The sequence below is a fragment of the Lepidochelys kempii genome, chromosome 11 (genome assembly GCF_965140285.1).
Source record: "Lepidochelys kempii isolate rLepKem1 chromosome 11, rLepKem1.hap1, whole genome shotgun sequence".
Taxonomy (NCBI): domain Eukaryota; kingdom Metazoa; phylum Chordata; order Testudines; family Cheloniidae; genus Lepidochelys; species Lepidochelys kempii.
In genome coordinates, this window is record NC_136390.1 from 33,770,131 (window position 1) to 33,790,805 (window position 20,675).

Below are 20,675 nucleotides of genomic sequence, written 5' to 3' on the forward strand. Positions count from 1 at the left end.
GACAACCAGGCCTTATTTCCTACAGACAGGGTTGGTGTGGCTTGGTGTTTTCAGTTGCCATGACATTTGTATTTCTCCTTGGAAGCTTCAGTTTATTTGGTAAACTCTTGTTGAAACCATTGAATGTGGGCAACTAGATCTGCTGCATCAGGGACTTGGGAGTCTGGAGGTGCAGCTGAATGAAGTCAAGGGTGGAAACCGTAGTTTACGGAGAATGGGCTGTCTGGTAAATGCCTGGATGGAGTTGTATGCAAACTCTGCATATGGCAGAAGGATGACCCAGTCATCTTGATGATAATTGAGAAAGTAACACAGGTATTGCTTAAGGACCTGGTTCATTTGTGATGAGATGATCTGTTGCTAGTTAAGGTTATGAGCAGTTCAAAGATACTCCAGATTCTTATGGTCAGTATGGACCTGGACTGGGACCTGAGCCAGGGCAATGAAAAGTCCCTAAAAGTGGGGGGTCACCAGCACCCAAACTGTGGCCCCACCCCTGTGCTGCCCCATTCCTTCCAAGTCCCCACCCTCACACCGCACCTTCCCCCAAGGCCCTACCTCCACACCTCCTCTTCCCCCAAGGCCCTGCCTCCCGGTTGCTCCTCTCCATCCCCTCCCCAAGTCACTCACCCTTACAGCTAGTAAAATGTGGGAGGGATTTTTAAAGTGATGGGGCCACATGGCCCCCTGGTCCCCGCTGTTCTGGTGTCCCTGACCTGAGCTCCTTCTAGGTGTCACCATCCTTGAAAAGCTGTCTTTATCACAAGTATCTCTTTGTCCCAGATATAATAATTCTTCTCAGTGGGGGGTTAGTTTTTATGAATAAAAGGCACAGGGTTGGAGTTGGTTATGAGAGCCAGTATGTTGTAACGGAACAGCTCTAATGACAAAGTTCAAAGCATCTGCCTCTATGGTGAAGGGCTTGGCAGGATCCAGAAGCATGAGAATGGGACCTGAGGTAAAGGATCTTTTGACCTGATCAAATGCGAACTATGTCTCTAGTGACCAGACGAAATGGACTCCCTTTCAAAGAAGCACAGTTATGGGAGCAAGTAGGGGAGAGAATCCTTTGATAACATGCCTGTAGAAATTGGCAAACCCGAGAAACTGCTGTTTGCCTCTTATGTCCTTCAGACATTCCACCCAGAGATGGCAGATACCTTCCATGGGTCCATTGTTAGCCCTTTGGGGGAGGAGCGCAATTGTGTCTGTATAAACTTACATAACTTCAGTTTGGTGTAAAGATGGTTTTGGCAGAGTCTGTTGAGCATGTGGCACACATGTTGCTCGTGCAGTGCCTGATTTTAAGAAAAACCAAGAACAACATCAAAAAACAAACCAACCCACAAGCTAGTTCAATATGTTCTGGAAGATATCATTGACAAAATGCTGAAACATCACTGGCCAGTTACATCACCCAAAATGCATAACCAAATATTCAAAATATCCATATTGGGTGTGAAACTGTCTTCCATTCATCACCTTCCCTAATTTGGGCAATGTTATAGGCCCTGTGAAGATCCAACATAGTAAAAATCTCAGCTGAGTGGAGCCTCTCAAAGAGTTCATTAATAAGTGGCAGAGAGTAAGGGTTTCAGACCATCAATTTGTTCAGAACTCGACAGTCAACACAAGGGCGAAAGGAGCCATCTTTCTTTGCCACAAAGAAGATTGAAGCCCCTGTCAGAGAAGTGGATGGGGCAAATAAACTCCTTCTCTAGGTTCTCACAGAGGTACTCCTGGAGCATTTGGAATTCAGGTTCCAAGAGGGACTACTGTGGCCAAAGGGGAACTCGGCTCCAGATTGCAGATGAACTGGACAATCATAAGTGTGATGGGTGACTAAGTAGCTGCCTTCTTTTTATTGAAAACATCAAGGTAATCTCAATATTACACTGGGACTCCTGAAGTTATCAAGGGGATCACAGGAATGGGGGAAGTCATCTTCAGTGTACCTCCTTTGGTTTCTGAATTCTCAAGTAGGTGGCAAAGATCGCACCAGAACATGATTTTGGGAGGCAAAATTGATGGCAGAGTCTTGATGTGAAGTGTACTGTGCCTGGCCTCCAGCAGATGGGTGATGAGAAAGGGAATGCCAAGGATGACAGGGGAGTGAGGATCATGCATGGATCATATCAAACTGTTGATCCTCCCAGTGACCTTGGAGAGTGCTAAGCATCAAGGGTACCATTTGGTGAGTAACTGATATGGAGGAGAGGAGGGATCTGTCAATAGACTCCATCCAACCAGGGATGCTCCTTGGCTAAATTGGAATGTTATGACTCCAGGCAAAGACTAAATCCATGAAATTGTCAGAGGCCCATGAGTGCCCTCAGCTTGACCTCTGATATGGAGGGAATGTTGTAGTCAGAGGGAGAGTTGGACAGTGCTGGCACAGTGTCCATTCATAGCTAAGGTGCCGGTTGACAAGGAGAGGTGAAAGGTCCTGGAGTGAAGTGGGGACACAGGCTCAGCCTAGACACCTTTTTTTGGGCTGAGACGAGGCGTCTTTCTGGTCAAGACACAGCTTGATTCTTAGCAGGGCATCCCACACTGTAGTCACTACAGCGTAGTGTCCAAATTCCCCATAATACAGCAGAGGCCCAAAACATGACACCCGCCCTTTTCTGCATCAGAGAGACAAGGCTGAACTTGGCTGATCTGTGTAGGCCCTTGTGATGAGAATGTGGATGGGACTGGGAACTCAACTCTCTCTCCAGGCAGCGTTCAGTCAGGATGATCATCAACATTGATATACAACTTGACCAAGACACCAAGGTCAGGTGGCAGCTCCACCCATGCCAGCTTGTTCTTGATTTCCTCGCTTAGGGCATGCTGGAAATGGTAGTGCTGCACCACCTCATTCTATTTAGTGTCTGCTGCCAGATGCCAGAACTCTGTGGCAAACTTGGCGACCAACCTGTTTCCCTGATGCAGCTCCTGAAGCGTGTTCTTGGCAGACTGTGTGCAATTCGGATCAAATACAATGGCCATAGCTTGTACAAACTCTTTGAACTGCCCCCAAGAAGGGGCTAGAAGTCTCCAGATGGGGAGTTTCCCAGGCGAAATCCTTCCAAATTAGCAGATTAATAATAAGTCCTACTTGACTCTGGTCAGTGGAGAACAAGTAGGTGCTGAAGCATGAACAGGAGCCGGGATGGGGTCATGAAACCATGGAACTTGTTACCATCCCCATCAAACTCATCAGGCGTTTGACTCTCCGGCTCCCTAGAAGCTGGGCTAGCAGCTATGCGTGGGATGGCTTGAGCCTATGGGGCTGCAGTTTGTGCCTGCAAGGCCATAACCTGGGCCTATAGAGTCTGCAGGATTCCCACAGTGTCTGGCAGGGGCATGGCTGCCTCTGCAGAATCCATCTGAAGGGCAGTCCAGCCACTTACCCATGCTTGGTCAATCTTTTTGGCTGCTCTAACTGTCAGCAACCAAGCTGTGGGTGGTCTGGCCTAGTGGTTGAAGCAAGAGTCCGGCCTACTGGTTAGCATTGAATCCATATGGGGCACGTCAAGGAGTGAAGCCAAGAGTCAGAGACCATAGCCTAAGATAAAGGATTAGCTGGAGTCGCAGTGAGAAGGCTAGCAGAGGATCAGAGGAGGGAATCAGAGGTCACAAAGGAGCTGGGGGCTGGAGCAGGGACAGGCGGGGCAGGGCTAGAGACAGCAGAGGCAGGGGTAGGACCAAGAACAGCGGCAGGCTAGGAATGCATTGAGCCACCACTGGACTGCTGCTGCTGCTGAGCCTAATCATCAGCCTGGAGACTCCCGCAGGCAGCCAATCAGGTGGTACAGTCAATCAGAGAGCTTCTGTCAGGGCCAGCTGTACTCACTGGATTGCCAGGGGACTGGCTCTGCTGCAGGCTGGTCTCTGACAAAAGGCACTAGGAGTCTGCAAATCAAAATTTCTCCAAGGCCCTGTCTAGATAGCAAAAAAAGGTGCTTTCTTCAGTCAAGTTAGCTTAATCATGTGAGCTAACATTATTGGAAAAACCCCTTAAACATCCGTGTAGACACAATTGAACATCTTTGCAATCATGTTAGCTGGTTTTGTTGTAACCTAGATTGTAAAGGTGTTTTGTTTATTAGGTTTATCACACGCTCAAATTAGGCACCAGCAATATGACTATAAACCTAATTCATATCCATTTAAAATTACCTGGTTTCAGCATTTTCATTTGAGGCTGAGAAAGCTTTTTACGTTTACTTTCAATTAAGTAAATGATACTTAACTCATCTGGATTTAGCCCTCATTTTTGTAAATGGGACCAGGTTCTGAATAATACTTTAGAAGATGCTGTGACTACTCACTAATCTTCAATATGTTTCATTTATGCAAAACGACTAAACAAGGGAGCCCATTTTTTCTCCGTTGGTCAGTATAATTGAATATGTAACAACAATAAAATAAAATGTACTTTTAACACAAATTATGCAAGAAATAGAGTAATGGTACTTAAACTATATGACACTGAAAGTTATATTATCACATCATGAGGCTCCCCATAAGCAAACTAAGTTTGCAAATCTTTTATCAAAAATAAATGTACACAACCGTAATATTTGCATCTACATTCTGGAAAATTAATAAACATGTTTTGTTATTTGATTATCCTAGCAATAAAAATCTGTAGCTGATCAAATTTTTGACAGCCTGCAGTTACGGAGAAAGAGTGGCCTTCCTGAGCCAAAGCTCGGAGCCCATGGAAGAGTGACCATAAAGTAATGTACTTAGACAGTAACACAAACAACAAAAAGAGAGCTCCTTAAATGCAGAGAGAAATCTGGAGGCATATCAATTTATAAAATTGGTTGAAATTCGAAATCAAGCTAATGTTAAGAGGGTTTCTTTAGATCTTTCATATAATGGAGCTTCAAACTGTCACCACATGGTCCCAAATATTTAGGTCTCCAAATACCAACTGTTACTACATATAATTAAAATCCGTTTGCAAGCATTAATCAACCAAATCAAGCTAACTCGTGAGATGGGATAAATTGCTGCTGTCTTTATTTATGGCAGATAGCCAATATTATTAAAATACCTCACTTGACCAGTACATTCTACCTACACGTCCAATATTTCCCATTAACATTCATACGTTAATTATTTGTATGGTGAGGACCCACTCCTGAAGCACCAAAATTATATTTTAAGAAAGTTTTTATGAGAAAAATCTTGTGGGTGTAATCAAGAAAATGAAATAATTGTGTTTTAAACATTTACTACAGCTTTTATTGTGATCAACATGGAAAAATGAAACCAAATATGTCATACAACAATTATACAAACTGGTATAGATATAGGTAAGTAAAATGTGTCTCATTAAGAAACACACATTTTTTTTATTCACAGGCAGGCACATTTTATTTGCATATTTCTTCTAGGAGTCTCAGTTCACAACTGACTGTATTAAAGTACAAAGTATTTGTTTATATTACTACATTAAATAGCTATTTTCAAAGACAGTGGACCTCCCTAGTTGGGCTCTTGAGGAAAAGAAATGTCTACCTTTATCTAGCAAACTGTTCACTATTTGTACTATGGTAGCACCTAGAGAGCCCAACCAAGACTGAGGTTCCATCATGTGAGGACTGTACAAACACATAGTTAAGAGACTCTCCCTTCTTCAGAGAGTTTACAATTGAAACATATAAACCACTGAGGATCTGAAACAGAGGGATGGAGAGATTAATTGACTTGTCCAAAGTCACACAGCAGTCAGGAGCAGAGCCAGGAAGAGGATCATTATCCACTGGACTGCACTGCCTCTCTAATCTAGCCTAGCAATTTAGTAGAAGCAAAATGCGTCAGAAGCACATAGGATCAAGCTTCGGATGCCAAGCTCACCCACTAGCTTCATGGAATTGCAGAGGTTGAACAGGGTCAGTAGCATCACATTCAACCTCTCTGCAGCTGGCTTTCTGAATGGTGCTGACAAGTTCTGTGAGGGACCCTGTAACAGAACCTATTTGAATTGTTGCATATTGAACTCTGACCCACAACCTTGAATCAATTCAGATCTTAGGCTCTTGATTAATCTCAAAATAGTTCATTATAGGCACTTCTGTGACAAATTCTTTTAAATTCCCCAAAGCTTTTCTCTTGCCAGTGCCTTTCTGTACTATCCTCAAGTATCATTCTGAGTGGAGCATTGAATTGTGAAAAATTTTAGGGATTCATTTGTTTAGATATGTTAACATGCTCATGAATCTGTGTAAGCCTTTGCAGTCTTTTGCGTTGTACAATTGCTTTTTGCCATTCTTGGGTCCACCAAAACTCCTTTGTCACTGATTATATATACTACATAAGCAATCTCATTCAGCCAGATCTGGCAGAATTGTTTCTGTTCCATTTAGAGTTGTTTTGTGTCTACACTAGAGAGCTTACAGAGGCACAGCTGTACTGATCTTTCATGTAGCTGTTCTATGCCGATGGGAAAGAGTTCTCCCATTGACATAATTAAACCACCCCCAACAAGTGGCAGTAGCTATGTCGGCAGGAGAAGCTCTCTCGCCAACATAGTGTTGTCCACATTGGCACTTATGTTGGTGTAACTTATGTTGCTCCGGGGTTTGTTTTTTCATACCCTTGAGTGTCATAAGTTTTCCCTACATATGTGGTAGTGTAGACATAGCCTCAGATACACTGCAGAATATTAATCAGTCTCTCATTGTGTTGTTGATAATTTTTACTCCAAATCAGCAAATCATCAATTTCTATTCCATCTAGATCCTCAAAGATCCTCAAATGATCTGATGTATTGTTACACATCAAGTGCTGAGGCCAGACTGAAGTTGATTAAACATATTATTTGAATCAAATCAGAATTGACATAACCCTTGTCAAAACTGAAAATAGTTTTGGAGTATACACATATACTCCTTAACTATTCTCATGGGGTAGTGCAACTCTACTGTGATATCTGTGCTTACGCAGATATGCCACTGTGGCTTTGCCCATTAGTTTCATTTCGTGCTCGCTACATGAAACAACCTTAGCTTTTGGTTTAAACATTAGGCAACCATTAACTTTTTTATAAGCTGATTGTAAATTTTGTTGCACTTTAGCTCTATTTTGAAATGGAATGTTGATTCATTTATTTCTGAAGTCACAACTAATCTGTTGTAGAACCTTATTTTTTGAATTTATTATGAGACTCTGCAAGAACCTCTCTCTCTGCATCATTTTGTCATCTTCATCATCATTGCTTTGTCTTTCAGTATGTTCATGAATATATTATGCTTTTGTATATCTTTTCAATTTGTGCTGAAAACAGAACCAACACACTTCTGCGGAATGGTTGCTTTTATTGTGCACATAACATTGCGCCCCTTGAGTTGGACCTTTTTGCCATGGGTGACTGCATCTATGATTACTGAAAACAAATCTAGTCTCTGCCATTTGTTTACTCTTGTATTTTATCTTTATGCCTTAGAATGCATTTTTAATTAGATAGACTTCAGTTCTTTCACTGCTTACTAACACTTTCAGTTGCGAAGCAGTTTTCATTAGTTCTGCAAATATTCACTGTTCTTTTCTCACCATAACCTTGTTTTGACTTGGTTATCACTTATACCTCAAATAATTTGTCCATCTGTTAACTGATCAAATTCACATGACTTGGCTTTATTTCTGAAGATCTGTAACAATGGTCAATGGTCTCCTCTGGCAGCTGGTTTATTGTAAAAATGTGCCTTTCCCACAAGTGACATTCTTTTGTGGATCAAAATAGTCTTAAAAGTTTTGAATGGCTTCATCTAGCAGTTTGTAGTCTTTCTCATGGAATGTATGTATATCTCCAATGCCCTTTGTCCTGTAGTGTGGAGGACTTCATCCTCTCCAATTCCACTTTCCTCTCCAGTTTTTGGATAGGTCCCTTTCCAGATTCATTCAGTTGGCTTCATGGGCTCAATTTTTGCTATTTACAGACCCTACGTAAAAAAAAGCTAATAACAAACAGAATGCTGGTAACGATCCAGTCAGGTCTTTATTTCCTGGCCCCCGTCAAATGACATGGGTAAGGAGTACAAAAAATTATACCCAGTGACCTAGCAGGAGACTGTATTCAGTGATTCCAGGAAACAATGACCAGCACTTGTTTGTCATCCCTTTAGTACAGGCAACACCCAGCTCTCTTCAATTAGAAGATGAGTTACTGTAAAGAAGGGTCTGAAAGAGCTGGGGATGGTTAAGCCTGGAGGAAAACTAGGGAATCTAGCAGGCCCCTCCAGAAAAGTTTATATAATCAACCACATTGTACAATGTACAGACAACCTGCTGATTAACGTTTCTTCAGAGGTAAAATTCATATTAGGAACATTATTTTGAGCATTTTTACTCCAAGCTGCAGTGAAAGCCTACACAATAGGTATATTATGATGGAAATCTTCTCCTATGTACTTATGCTAGTTGGACCACAACAGTAAGGGATTTGGTGGCAGTACAGAGAGTGCCCTTCATATTAAATGACAATTTGGAAGTGTTTAATAACATATGGTCTCTTCTCCTTGACATATATGATTAAGAATATATCTTTTGTATATCAAAATATAAAATACCATCTGTTATAAGTAACAACTATGATATTGGCTTTATATAGCCAATTAATTCACTGTACTTTCTAATGTAAATATTTCTCCTATTTTCTCTTTTTTCTTGTTCTGTATCTATATTTATTTATAAAATTTCAATAAATGTATATCTAAAAAAGTCAACACTATGTCTTGAAATGTAATTAAGAATAACAATGAAAGTCTGTTTTCACTTTGTATTTTAAAGATGAAGGGCCAAATCCTGAACTGGCATAAATCGGCATAGCTCCATTGGCATCAGTGGATTTATATGGATTTACATCAACTAAGGATATAACCCAGCATGTTACTTTTCCCTTTAAAAAACAGCTATACCCATTAACTCTGATGGCCTCTTTCCTTTCATGAAATGCAGAGTTTCACAGGTCTTTCTCCAAAAATGTGGTATTCCTTTGAGATATGAGTTGAAGAGAAGTGAGAGTTTACATATGACATTCATGGCTTGTTAGGGATGTACAATGCTCGAATTTGAATAGACTCATGGAGATATAAGAGTTAATATCAAGAGCTCAATAAAAATCAAGAAAAAGTATATAAGATTCCAATTTCACTAATTCAAAGCATACCTGACTCTTATAATTTTATAAGCAAAAAATGAACTTTTTATCTTTTATTTAAATGGGCTTTTGACCATGTCAAAACTTGGAAGATTCTCAAGATTCTCATGGCAGGAGCACAGTGACCAAGCTTTCCAGGTTAAATGAGTGAGATTTTAATAGTCTAATTGAAACATGGTGCAAATTCTCTTATTGTCTGAATGTGATACTTAGACATACCTCGGAAATGTATCTCATTATGAGATACAGTGAAGACAGCTAAAATGTGTTAAAATATGCAAGTCCTGTAAAAACCTGCAGGGTGGAGACAATGCATTTTAATGGAGATTTCTGTGGAGATAAGATACTCATATTAGGCACAAATTTACCTCTGTCACATGCACCTGCTGTTATCTGGCTGTTTATTAGTGCAAATTGACATCGGAAATACTGAACATTATAGAGGAAGGTCATATATATCTGTATAGCATGTAAAATTCCCTCATGATGCTTCTAATTTTGGGTGTGCCCTTGTTTTGGGTGCCAGTTCTATATTTTAAAGTGCCTGGGAGATGGAAAGTTCCAATGCTGTAAGCATTTAGAAACTACTTGAGAAAACCTAAAATAGATAACATGAGAGAACTAGTTCAGATTAAATAACAAATTATTTCAACTTTTGCTCAAATTTCAAATCAATCCCTTTCCAGAGTTTGGAAAACATCATTTTTTTAAAGTATTTTTTTCATATCTCTGTGCTTCCTGAATTTAGATGGGTTTGGAGGTGGAAATACCAAGCAAATGTGAAAAACTAGTTTTGTAATATTTCTGACCCAAATGAACCAGTCCAGTTTCTTAAAGAATCATCTGAGGTTTAGGATGCTTATTTGATGCTCCTTCTCCTGTTTGTCTGAAGCTAAGGAACTGTGAGAGATAAAACTAAAAGCAACCTTGAAGTCTTAAAGTGAAGTGAGACTTGAATAGCTCTAGCTTAAAGTGCAGAAGAATATACAAGCACACTTCCTCCTTTTTGTTAAAATAGCTACTTCAGCTTTAAAACTGTTTTCCCCCAACTTCCTTGTGCTTGTTTACAGTAATAAATTAATAGAAACGGCTTTAGACACAAGAAATATAAGTGAAAATCACTCTGTCCTAGGAAAAATCATAGACAGGTCCTCAAAGAATCCATTTTGAAGCACGTGGAGGAGAGGAAGGTGATCAGGAACAGTCAACATGGATTCACCAAGGGCAAGTCACGCCTGGCCAACCTGATTGCCTTCTATGAGGCAATAACTGGCTCTGTTGATATGGGGAAAGCAGTGGACGTGATATACCTTGACTTTAGCAAAGCTTTTGATATGGTCTCCCACAATATTTTTGCCAGCAAGTTAAAGAAGTATGGATTGGATGAATGGATTATAAGGTGGATAGAAAGTAGGCTAGATCGTTGGGCTCAATGGGGAGTGATCAATGGCTTGATGTCTAGTTGGCAGCCAGTATCAAGCAGAGTGCCCTAGGGGTTGGTCCTGGGGCCAGTTTTGTTCAACATCTTCATTAATGATCTGGATGATGGGATGGATTGCATTCTCAGCAAGTTCGCAGATGACACTAAGCTGAGGGGAGAGAGGTAGATATGCTGGAGGGTAGGGACAGGGTCCAGAGTGACCTAGACAAATTGGGGGATTGGGCCAAAAGAAATCTGATGAGGTTCAACAAGGATAAGTATAGAGTCATGCACTGGTGTTTCCTGCATGTACTCTACATTCACATGACTTCCTGTATGTGCCCAGGGTGATGGTTGCAGTACAAATGCTTGGATGGAGAGACAGTGTTAATATGAAACACTACATGCACTACTGGAGGCTGTTCTTATGGGTGAAGCAGTTTGGTTTCTCTTCACACAGATAAATCAGTTATGAACACACTACCCTACTAATGACAGTTAGGATGGAAGAATCCCATGCACTGCTACAGGCTGGGGACTGACTGGCTAAGCAGCAGTTCTGCAAAAAAGCACCTGGGAATTACAGTGGACGAGAAGCTGGATATGCGTCAACAGTGTGCCCTTGTTGCCAATTGGGCTGCATTAATAGCATTGCCAGCAGATGGAGGGAAGTGATTATTCCCCTCTATTCAGCACACCAGTGAGGCCACATCTGGAGTATTGTATCCAGTTTTGGGCACCCCCCCCCCCCACTGCAGAAAAGATGTGGACAAACTGGAGAGGGTCCAGCGGAGGGCAATGAATATGATTAGGGGGCTGGTGCACATGATTTATGAGGAGAGGCTGAGGGAATTGGGCTTATTTAGTCTGGAGAAGAGAAGAGTGAGAGGGGATTTGATAGCAGCCTTCAACTACCTGAAGGGGGGTTCCAAAGAGGATGGAGCTAGGCTGTTCTCAGTGGTGGCAGATGACAGAACAAGGAGCAATGGTCTCAAGTTGCAGCAGGGGAGGTCTATGCTGGATATTAGGACAAACTATTTCACTAGGGTGGTGGTGACGCACTGGAATGGGTTACCTAGGGAGGTGGTGGAATCTCCATCCTTAGAGGTTTTAAAGGCCTGGCTTGATAAAGCCCTGGCTGGGATGATTTAGTCGGGGTGGTCCTGCTTTGAGCAGGGGGTTGGACTAGATGACCTCCTGATGTCTCTTCCAACTCTAATCTTCTATGATTCTATGATCACTTCAGGATATCAACCAACATTTGAAATCTATATATGAGGACATTTGGAAAAAATAAGAATACATTTTAACTCACTGAAATCTTTTGGAGTGGGAAAGATCTGGGAAGGAATAGAGTGGAAAACTGTAAGAATATTGCTTTAAAATAATGATTATCTCACTAATTAACATGTGTCTATCTAATTCATGTCTCTGCTCATTTATACCATGTTCATCGCCATACTTTGAGCACTTAGTATTAGAGCTACTGTGTCTGCATGGCAGTATAAGACTTCAGATAAGGTTGTTACAGGGCCTTAAAAGGAGAGAATCAGAATGTGTGTTGCTGAGGCTACTTAAGTACAGTTTATAGCTTTACTCCTCTTCTCCTCCTTCTCTTTAGTTCCCCTCTTGTGAGTTGCTGAACATCCTCAACTACTGTTGCTTCGGGCTCTGAGATAGCCTGGGACCCCACAAATCATAATACTAGCCTTGTATGTAACCACTGCAGAGATCTCAGGGACAGCCATAGGAAAATAGAAACTGCCATACTGGATCAGGCTCAAAATCTATCTAGTCCACTATCCAGTCTCTGGCACTGGTCAGTACCAGATGTTTCAGAGGAAGGTGTAAGGTTTAATATCTCTTTCAAAATTTGTTGTAATTAATTATAACTCCAGATATTTTTGATATTTGTGTAAATATCTAATGCCTTTCTGAATCCCGTTAAGTTCTTGGCCTCAACAGCTTCCTGTTGCAGCAAGTTCCAGGTTAATTAGACGTTGTGTGAAAAAAATCCTTTTATCAGTTCTGAATTTCCCACCTTTTAATATCATTGAATGTCCCCTTGTTCTTGTTTTATGAGATAAGGAGAACAGAAATTGCCAATTTATCTTCTCTAGACTATTCATTATTTTATATAATTTATCATGTCCCCTCTTATTTGTCTCCTTTTAAAGGTAAACAATCCCAATCTCTTCATTATCTCTTCATATGAGAGTTTTTCCATGAACTCTCTTTCCATGCTCTTCTCTGAACATATCAGATAGATAGATAATCTATCATTTCCATGCTCTTCTCTGAACTCCTGCCAGTTCTGCAATATTCTTTCTGAGATGAAGTGACCAACACTGTACACAGTATTTCAGATGAACCTGCACCATTGATTTATATAAAGGCATTAACATATTCTTTGCATTATTTACCATCCCCTTATGCTTCCTAGCATCTTGTTGGTTTTTTTAACTGCAGCTGCATATTAAATAGATCTTTTCATTGAATTATATACAGCAATGCCCACGTCCCTTTCTTGTGCTGATACAGTAAATTTATTTAGAACACCACAAAGTGTTTGAGAAGTTTAAATTTTTCCCTCCACCATGCATCACTCTTCATAGACTGACATGGAATTTCACTTTTAATGTGCTGCCCATTCACCTAGCTTGTGAAGTTCCTCGTGGTCCTGACTAATCTAAATAACTTGGTGACATCTACACATTTTTAGCAGGTGGATTAGGTACTTGTGAAATGTGTCTCTCGCTGAGTTTTGGAACTGATTGCTTCCTTTCGCTGTCAGGCGTTTCTAGATGCCCAACACTATTGATGCCATGGCTTTGGCTGTGGAAGGCCAGCTGTACCTTTCCAGTGGGAAGGGTATGGAGCGAACAATCAGTGGCCCCCCCACAGAGAGGTGAAAGTAAGCCAGAATGGTCCAATATGGTCTACCCATAAGAAAGTGGCTGCCAGTACACAGCCAACGGTACCAGCAGGGCCTCTGATGAGGGGCGGGGGGGGGGGGTGAGAGAAAGGTAGCAGCTGCCCCGGGTTTTGGCGATTTAAAAGGTCCTGGGGCTCCTGGCAGCAGCTGGAGCCCCAGGCCCTTTAAATTGCCACTGGAGCCAGGGGCAGCACAGGCCAGGCAGCACCAGAAAGGCTGGCTACGGTAGTCTGGCCCCAGCCCCACCCCGTCTGCCTGAAGCCCCGCGCCTTCCAAGGGCCCAGAGCCACCTCCCCAAGACCCGGGCCCTGCCCATTGGTAAGTCCTTTCAGTTACTTTCGCCCCAGAACAGAAGCGCGTGGGGCCTGCGAAACATCATTACATGGTGCCAGCCCCCGCCTGTCCCCATCGGCCGGCAGTAGTGCTGCCTGGACGGACGTCCTGGCTCCACCTTACGGCAGCGGGAGGAGGAGAAGGCCCCTCCACCGGCAGGGGCGCGAGCCAGCAGCCTCCCCCGCCCCGCGCCTCGGGTTCTTCCAGGGGAGCTGGGGGATGGAAGCTCTGCGCTCGGTGGGGGCGGGGCTACGTTACCATGGGTCTGACCCTACCAAGCTATTGGCTGGTGCTATGGGAACGGAAACCGGAGGTGCCCTCTGAACCGGGAAGTGTTTTCGGGAGGCCTGGGCGGACTGGGTTTGAATGAAATCCGGCTGATTCATCGCGGCCCGCAGCGGAGGTGGAACAGCGGCAGAAGGGTCCCAGCCCCAGGTGAGGGCAGAGGCCGCTCGGGGGTGTGGGTCGTAGGCCCTCCCGCGACTTGGTCTAGTTCCTGGGCCTTCCCACGGCCCCGTCTCCGAGCTGTAGGGGCAGGGCCCGCGCGGCACTGGGCGAGGAAGTGATGAGCGGGGCCGGGTGCGGGGGTAGAACCGGGCTGCCGGACGCTGGCGAGAGGCCCCAGGGAGCTGGGAAGGGGCTGCGGGACAAGCGTTAGGGACGCGGCTCGCTGGGGAAGCGTCGCGGCTTTTGGTGGCTTTCCCCTTTCTGTGGAGAGCGTTAACCCCTTCCCTGCCCCAGGCCTGTTATCTTCGAGGTGCCTTAGCCTGTCCCAAGGGCCTAGGTGACAGCATGTTGCGCCTCTTCTTGGGAGTCGCTAATGGCCAATATTCTGCGCTGATCTTTATTATTTCCAACCACCCAAACGTGCTTTGGGTAGCTTGCAAAAACAAGTGAGTGCATTACCACCGCATGAAAGAGCTTGCAATCTACATTCAGCTGGACTTCATGACTTTGTTGTGAACAGGAGAGGAGGGACAAGAGCTGCACTAGTTCATGTGTTTAATCAGTAAAGCATGTACACAGCTTGATGGTTATTATAAATTTGTTATTGTTTTTAACGCCATGGTGCCCTATTGGCCCTGGTGCAAGGAATGAGAACTGCTGCAAGACGCTCAAATGCTCCTATAACACTATTGCTGTCATGTTCTGTTCTTGGAGTACACAGACTGTATGGTTTTCAATGCTAATAGGGACACTACTACCACAGTAAAATAATCCTAGGCAGCCCTGTTTGCAAGTTCATGTCAACTGGCAGCAGTGACCTTTTCTGGTTCTGTAGCAATGTTAACTATGTAATAGTCACTCTACTGACAGCTGAAATGCAGCTCTTCTGGGGTGAAGCATGCAGTTGCCCAATGGTGTCCAGTAGCACACTCGGATTGTATTTAACAAATGTTCCTGGTGAGCATACCCCTGTGGTTTAGTCTTTCTTGAATTTAAAGAAACAAACCTCTGAAAGTGCCCTTATCCTTGATATTGAACCTTCCAAATACAAGTGGAGTATAAACTGGTCATGTGATCACTTTAGATAAGCTATTACCAGCAGGGTGGGAGGAGGTATTTTTCCATGCTGTGTGTATAAAATAAGATCTTCTACACTTTCCACAGTATGCATCCGATGAAGTGAGCTGTAGCTCACGAAAGCTTATGCTCAAATAAATTGGTTAGTCGCTAAGGTGCCACAAGTACTCCTTTTCTTTTTGGTCATGTGTTGTCTTTCAAAGTCTGCAGCTATCCCCGGTGACTTTACACTTACTCACTGCTTTGTCAAGCAGTTGCAGCAGTGAGTGAAAACTGACTTGTCTTGGCAGCTTTCAGTGCAGCTATTTATGTATTACCAGAGAAGTAAGAGAGGGGGGAAAAGCAGAACACAGTGTAGGGAATGGGCTAAGGAAGAGAAGGGAAAAACAGGAAAAAGACATTTAAGGTAACAGGCAGGTGGGGGATAGTGGGGAAAGACAACCTATATAGGAAAGAAAGTGGAGTGAAGCTAAGAAAGGAGGTATAATGAGCAAAAGTAGTAGTACAGAATAGAATTCAGCTAATTTTATTCAATAGATTTCACCAGTTTTTGTAGGTTAAATATTTTTAGTATTTGGCTACTGGTAAAACGTCTAGTATATCTGACAAATATGTATCTTTGGTTTTTTGTTCAATCTGTTTATATCAAATATATTTGTAGTATATAGAAACATCAATGGTGAGGCATGCATTTTCCGATTGCGATTTAAATTATTTCCGTTTGAAAAGCTATGTATTTATATTTGGCATTCTATTGGGAAATCTGCCATAGTTTTGTCAGCATTTTGAAAATGATCTCTTCCCTCTCTAGGGGTGTGAGGTGCTGCATGTCTGAGCTGTGAATCACATTTCTAGCTCTAAAGCTTTTGATTGGGCAGAACATTCTACTGACAACAGTAGTATTTGTGATCCCTGTAATGTGGGAGGATGGAAAGAGAATCTCTTGATAGATTTCTAAAGCAGTCAAGAAATTGGTTTGCAAACCTATTTAATGGCTAGAACTCTTCCTGAATGGTTTGGAATGGATCGGACCTCAAACGGGTTAATCTTTGCACATAAATAACTTTATTAGGTGTTCATGAAAAACTTGTGATCCTTTATCTACTGTTGTGGTAGATCCTTGTTACTCTAACATGCTGACACCTACTATGACTAACTTATCACTTTAAAAGAATCACATGGAAATTAGACACAGATTTGTAAAAGTTTTGAAGTAATCAGTTAAGAGGCACTATTCAGTAGACCATCGAAACACTAACAATGTCTGATCATTCTATCTTTTAATCTTTCATAGAAACTGCATAATCAAATATAAACTACTAGCACAGAACTTTTTCTTCTAGGGCTGTCAAATGATTTAAAAAAATTGCAATTGTGAGATAGTCAATTGCAGTTTTAATCACACTGTTAATAGAATACCAATTTAAATGTATTAATAAATATCTTTGCAAAAAGAAAAGGAGTACTTGTGGCACCTTGGAGACTCACCAATTTATTTGAGCATAAGCTTTCGTTGCATCTGATGAAGTGAGCTGTAGCTCACGAACACTTATGCTCAAATAAATTGGTGAGTCTCCAAGGTGCCACAAGTGCTCCTTTCTTTTTGCGAATACAGACTGCTACTCTGAAACCTGTAAATATGTTTGGATGTTTTTCTTCATTATCAAATATATTTCAGTTACAACACAGAATACAAAGTGTACAGTGCTTACTTTATATTTTTGAAGCTGTGGGGGTGAGGCTGACTGCCCAAACTGGAGCCCTGCCAGCGTGGGGGGGCTGAAACTGAAGGTGGAAGTTATGGAATCTGTGACCGCCTTGACAAAATCGTATTCTTACTTATAAGATGCAAATAAACAAGAGTTTAAGTTTTAGCATGGTACTATAATAGATGTTTGCTGCCACACATGGAATCTGTGTTCTGCTCTGAGTTTCTTCCTTTTATTTCCATGCTGGGTGTGCTAAGCAGTGGGAAACTACCTAGTGACTCCAGCTGTCTCCTGTTCTCCTCGAAGAATGGTGGATCTCTCCAATGTGTGACTTCTTAGGCAGTAATAATGTGGAATACTTGTTACCTTGTTACTGTATTACAAAGTTTTAGCAGCAGTCTTTTGGAAAGATTTAAAAAATCCTAATGAATGGAAATGAGGTATTAAATAGAAACAGGTGGAAGAATACTAAGAATAAAGTTAGTTGTCTAGAACCCCTATCATTGTGTTTAATGCAAAATATGAAGTGAGTGTTCCTTTTTGCCAGTTTTTTTCATACTCTTACATTGTCTAGTTCAGTGGTCCCCAGACTGTGGGTCACATCCCTTTGGGTGGGGCATGGAGAAAAGAGGGGGGAGGTGCAGCGGGGCCCGGCCCAGCCCCCACAAAGGGACAGGGATGGAGTGCTACCAAGCTCTGCTTTTCTCCCAGCTCTGCTCTGCGCAGCCCCTGGCTGCAGCTGCAGCCCTGGTTCCACTCCTGGCTGCATCTCGGCTGCCAGCCCCCATTCCTGGCTGCCGGGTCCTAGCCACAGACTGGCCTCACCTCCTCTCCCGGCCTGCTGTGTGTGTGTGTGTGTGACACATTCTATTACTGATGGAGGCTGGGGGGGCGGGCATGAGAGGAAAAGTTTGGGGACCACTTGTCTAGTACCTATATTTACTCCTTAATTGCTATTCTGTTTTCTGAGTATGTACCTTTTCCCTAAATGTTCTAGGAATCCCAAAGCACTCTGCAAACTGACTTTTCAAATGTGCTAATTACTGACTTAGCTACAAAATTTCATCTTTGTTAAGATTTTTTTTTCTGTATATAAAAATAACTCTAATTCTAACTTTAACACTCTATCTCAAAAAGTTATCAACCTTCATAATGAACCCAACCGCTCATCCCAGGATCCAATGATGAGTCAGTTTTTTTAAAAAGAAATTACTTCACTGTATAGTCCTGGTTTCTTAGTAGAAATAATGGGCAGTATAGCATGAAATGTAATTCTGAGCTGCAAGTATATAGTAAGACACTGAAATCATAAATTTTTCAAGTTGATTAAAAGATCTGAAATTCACTAGGTCTTAGGCACAAACACAGTACTCTCATCTTCTTAGAGAGATGATTATATTGCTCATATCTGTTCTCCTGGGCCATGTGGAAAAAAGTCCGTAGTAATACCACTCAGTGCTTCATCTTCAAAGCACTTTATAAACATTAACTGATCTGTAACCAAAAATTGGGTTGGTTATGCTGATTGAAATCCAGAGCTCTTGGTGGCTGGTATCTTGTACCAGTTACATTTAACCATTGATGTACTTTCTAGGTGGCTGTACTGAAGATTCTCTAAGGAATTTCCAGTTTCAAGTCAATCCGCAATTTTCATGAATTCCTGCAGTGCAGATTTTTAAAGATGTACGTTTTGTGTCCCATTCCTCCTCACTGAGGTTCGGCAGTGAAAAAACTACAATAATGGAGGTGGCATAAACAATATTTGAACTACACTAGTTCAGTCAAGCACACACTCAACTAATGCAATTACTAAAAATCAAAGAAATCGCTTGCTAAATCAGCAGTCACAACCACACTAACCTACTCCTAGACCTTACCAGGTAAATGGACTGCCCACATGCATTCTAATTTCTAACCTGGAATCATTCAGTGTGCTCATCCAGTTCCTCAGAATCACTCTCAAACGGAAAACAAATGTAACTTTTCTTTGACCTCATACTTTCATATGGGAAAAGTTAAGTTTTTTGTTTTTTCTAATTTAGTGTGGTGCTGGGGATAGGTAGAGAGCAGCATTTGGGAGGAAGATTAGGCCATATACTATGTACTGTGCCCTGCCTGCCTCCCCAGCATCAGGGACTGACTGGGGAACTCTGAAGAGCAGAGCTGGAGGGCAGTGCCAGAACAGAAGTACAGCATGTTCTGACAGACCTGCCCATAGTGTATAAAAATCTATTTATTTTTAAAAATCGGATATTTTTATTTAAATTGGATTTTGTTTTAAGTTGAATATATACTTTTTAAAAATCTTTTTAAAATTAAATTTGAAACTGACAACCTATATTAAGGCCTAAATTTATTATAATCTATTAAAATAATTTAGAATAATAATAAAAACATGCTGCATAAATGACCCCTCAACAAATTTTAATTAGTTATAAAGTGCTGTTTTAATTATATACAGAATCAGGGGGGAAACAATCTTTAAATCTGGCTTGAAAAAGTCACAATGTCATACTGCCTTAGGTATATTATTTTTCACTCTTTTCAGTAAAACAAATGCTGGTATTTACCTTTTTCTAAATGTAAGTTTCTGTGCACAGAAATGCTTTTGGTTTAATTACTTTTGGTGTCAGTTTAGCTAGCACGTGCAGAGAGAATATTTTTCTTCACTTGGCCTAATAGTTAATTCAAAATTCAGAAATGGATTGGTACTTGAATAAGCGGGAAAGCTTGTTTTCCTTTTCCAGTTTATGAATAAAAACCACATGGGAGCAAATGAGAGCTACCATTTTGAAAAACGTGAAGGACATGAGGCGAGATTTTCAAAGGAATTTAGGCACCTGAAGACTAAGGTTGCCACCTGTCTGGTTTTCACCCGAACAGCCTGGGTTTTACATTGTGTGTCAGGGTACCATTTGACAAGCCTGGATGTCTTTAAAAAATAAATAAATACATAAATAACCGGTGGCAACCCTAAGTGAAAGGAGGCAATGCAGCAGCCGCTGCTGCCTCTGGGGCCATGATGAGCAGGCAGGGTTGCATTTAGGGGTGGGCTACCCAGGCAAACGCGTGGGGTGCCAGGCTTAGAGGTATGGGAATTGGGGTGCCAGGGCACGGAAAATAGAATGTTTGAAGTAAAATGTTTCAGATAGATAGATAAATGTATCGGGTGTTCCCAAAGAAGCCTTCAGAAGCTTAATATAGGAAGCGAAAAGCTCAGTTGCAATCTAGTTTGCAGCAATGGGCAAATTTGATGGGAAAATATCTGAAACAGAACAACATAGACCGGACTTTAGGCAATAGCAATTGTCCTAGTGCAGAAGAAATTGAGGAAAGAAGTGTAAATGGTGGAAGTCCTATTACTAAGGAATTAGCAGATTTGTTTGAAGATAAGAAATGGAAATAGAGAAAAGTGATGGAGAATTGTCCAGTTTCCTGGCGGCATAAAGGAGAGTGATGATAAAGAGGAATGTGGCTCACATGAAAAGAAGAGTAATGACAAAGAAAAATCTGGTTAATGTGAAAAGGAGAGAAATGGTAACGAAAAATCTGCCTCTGACGATGACAGAAACAGCAGTGAGAAAAATTGTACTC

The 20,675-nt window shown here is 41.8% G+C and overlaps 1 protein-coding gene across 1 annotated transcript in view; it reads left to right on the forward strand.

Moving 5' to 3' along the window:
• The first annotated feature begins 14,167 nt into the window (after positions 1-14,167).
• PSMD14 (proteasome 26S subunit, non-ATPase 14) overlaps positions 14,168-20,675 on the forward strand; it is a 60,075-nt gene continuing 53,567 nt past the window's right edge. Inside the window, exon 1 of the mRNA XM_073305619.1 lies at positions 14,168-14,283. The gene's annotated coding sequence lies outside the window, so the exon portion shown is untranslated. The remainder of the gene's footprint in view (positions 14,284-20,675) is intronic.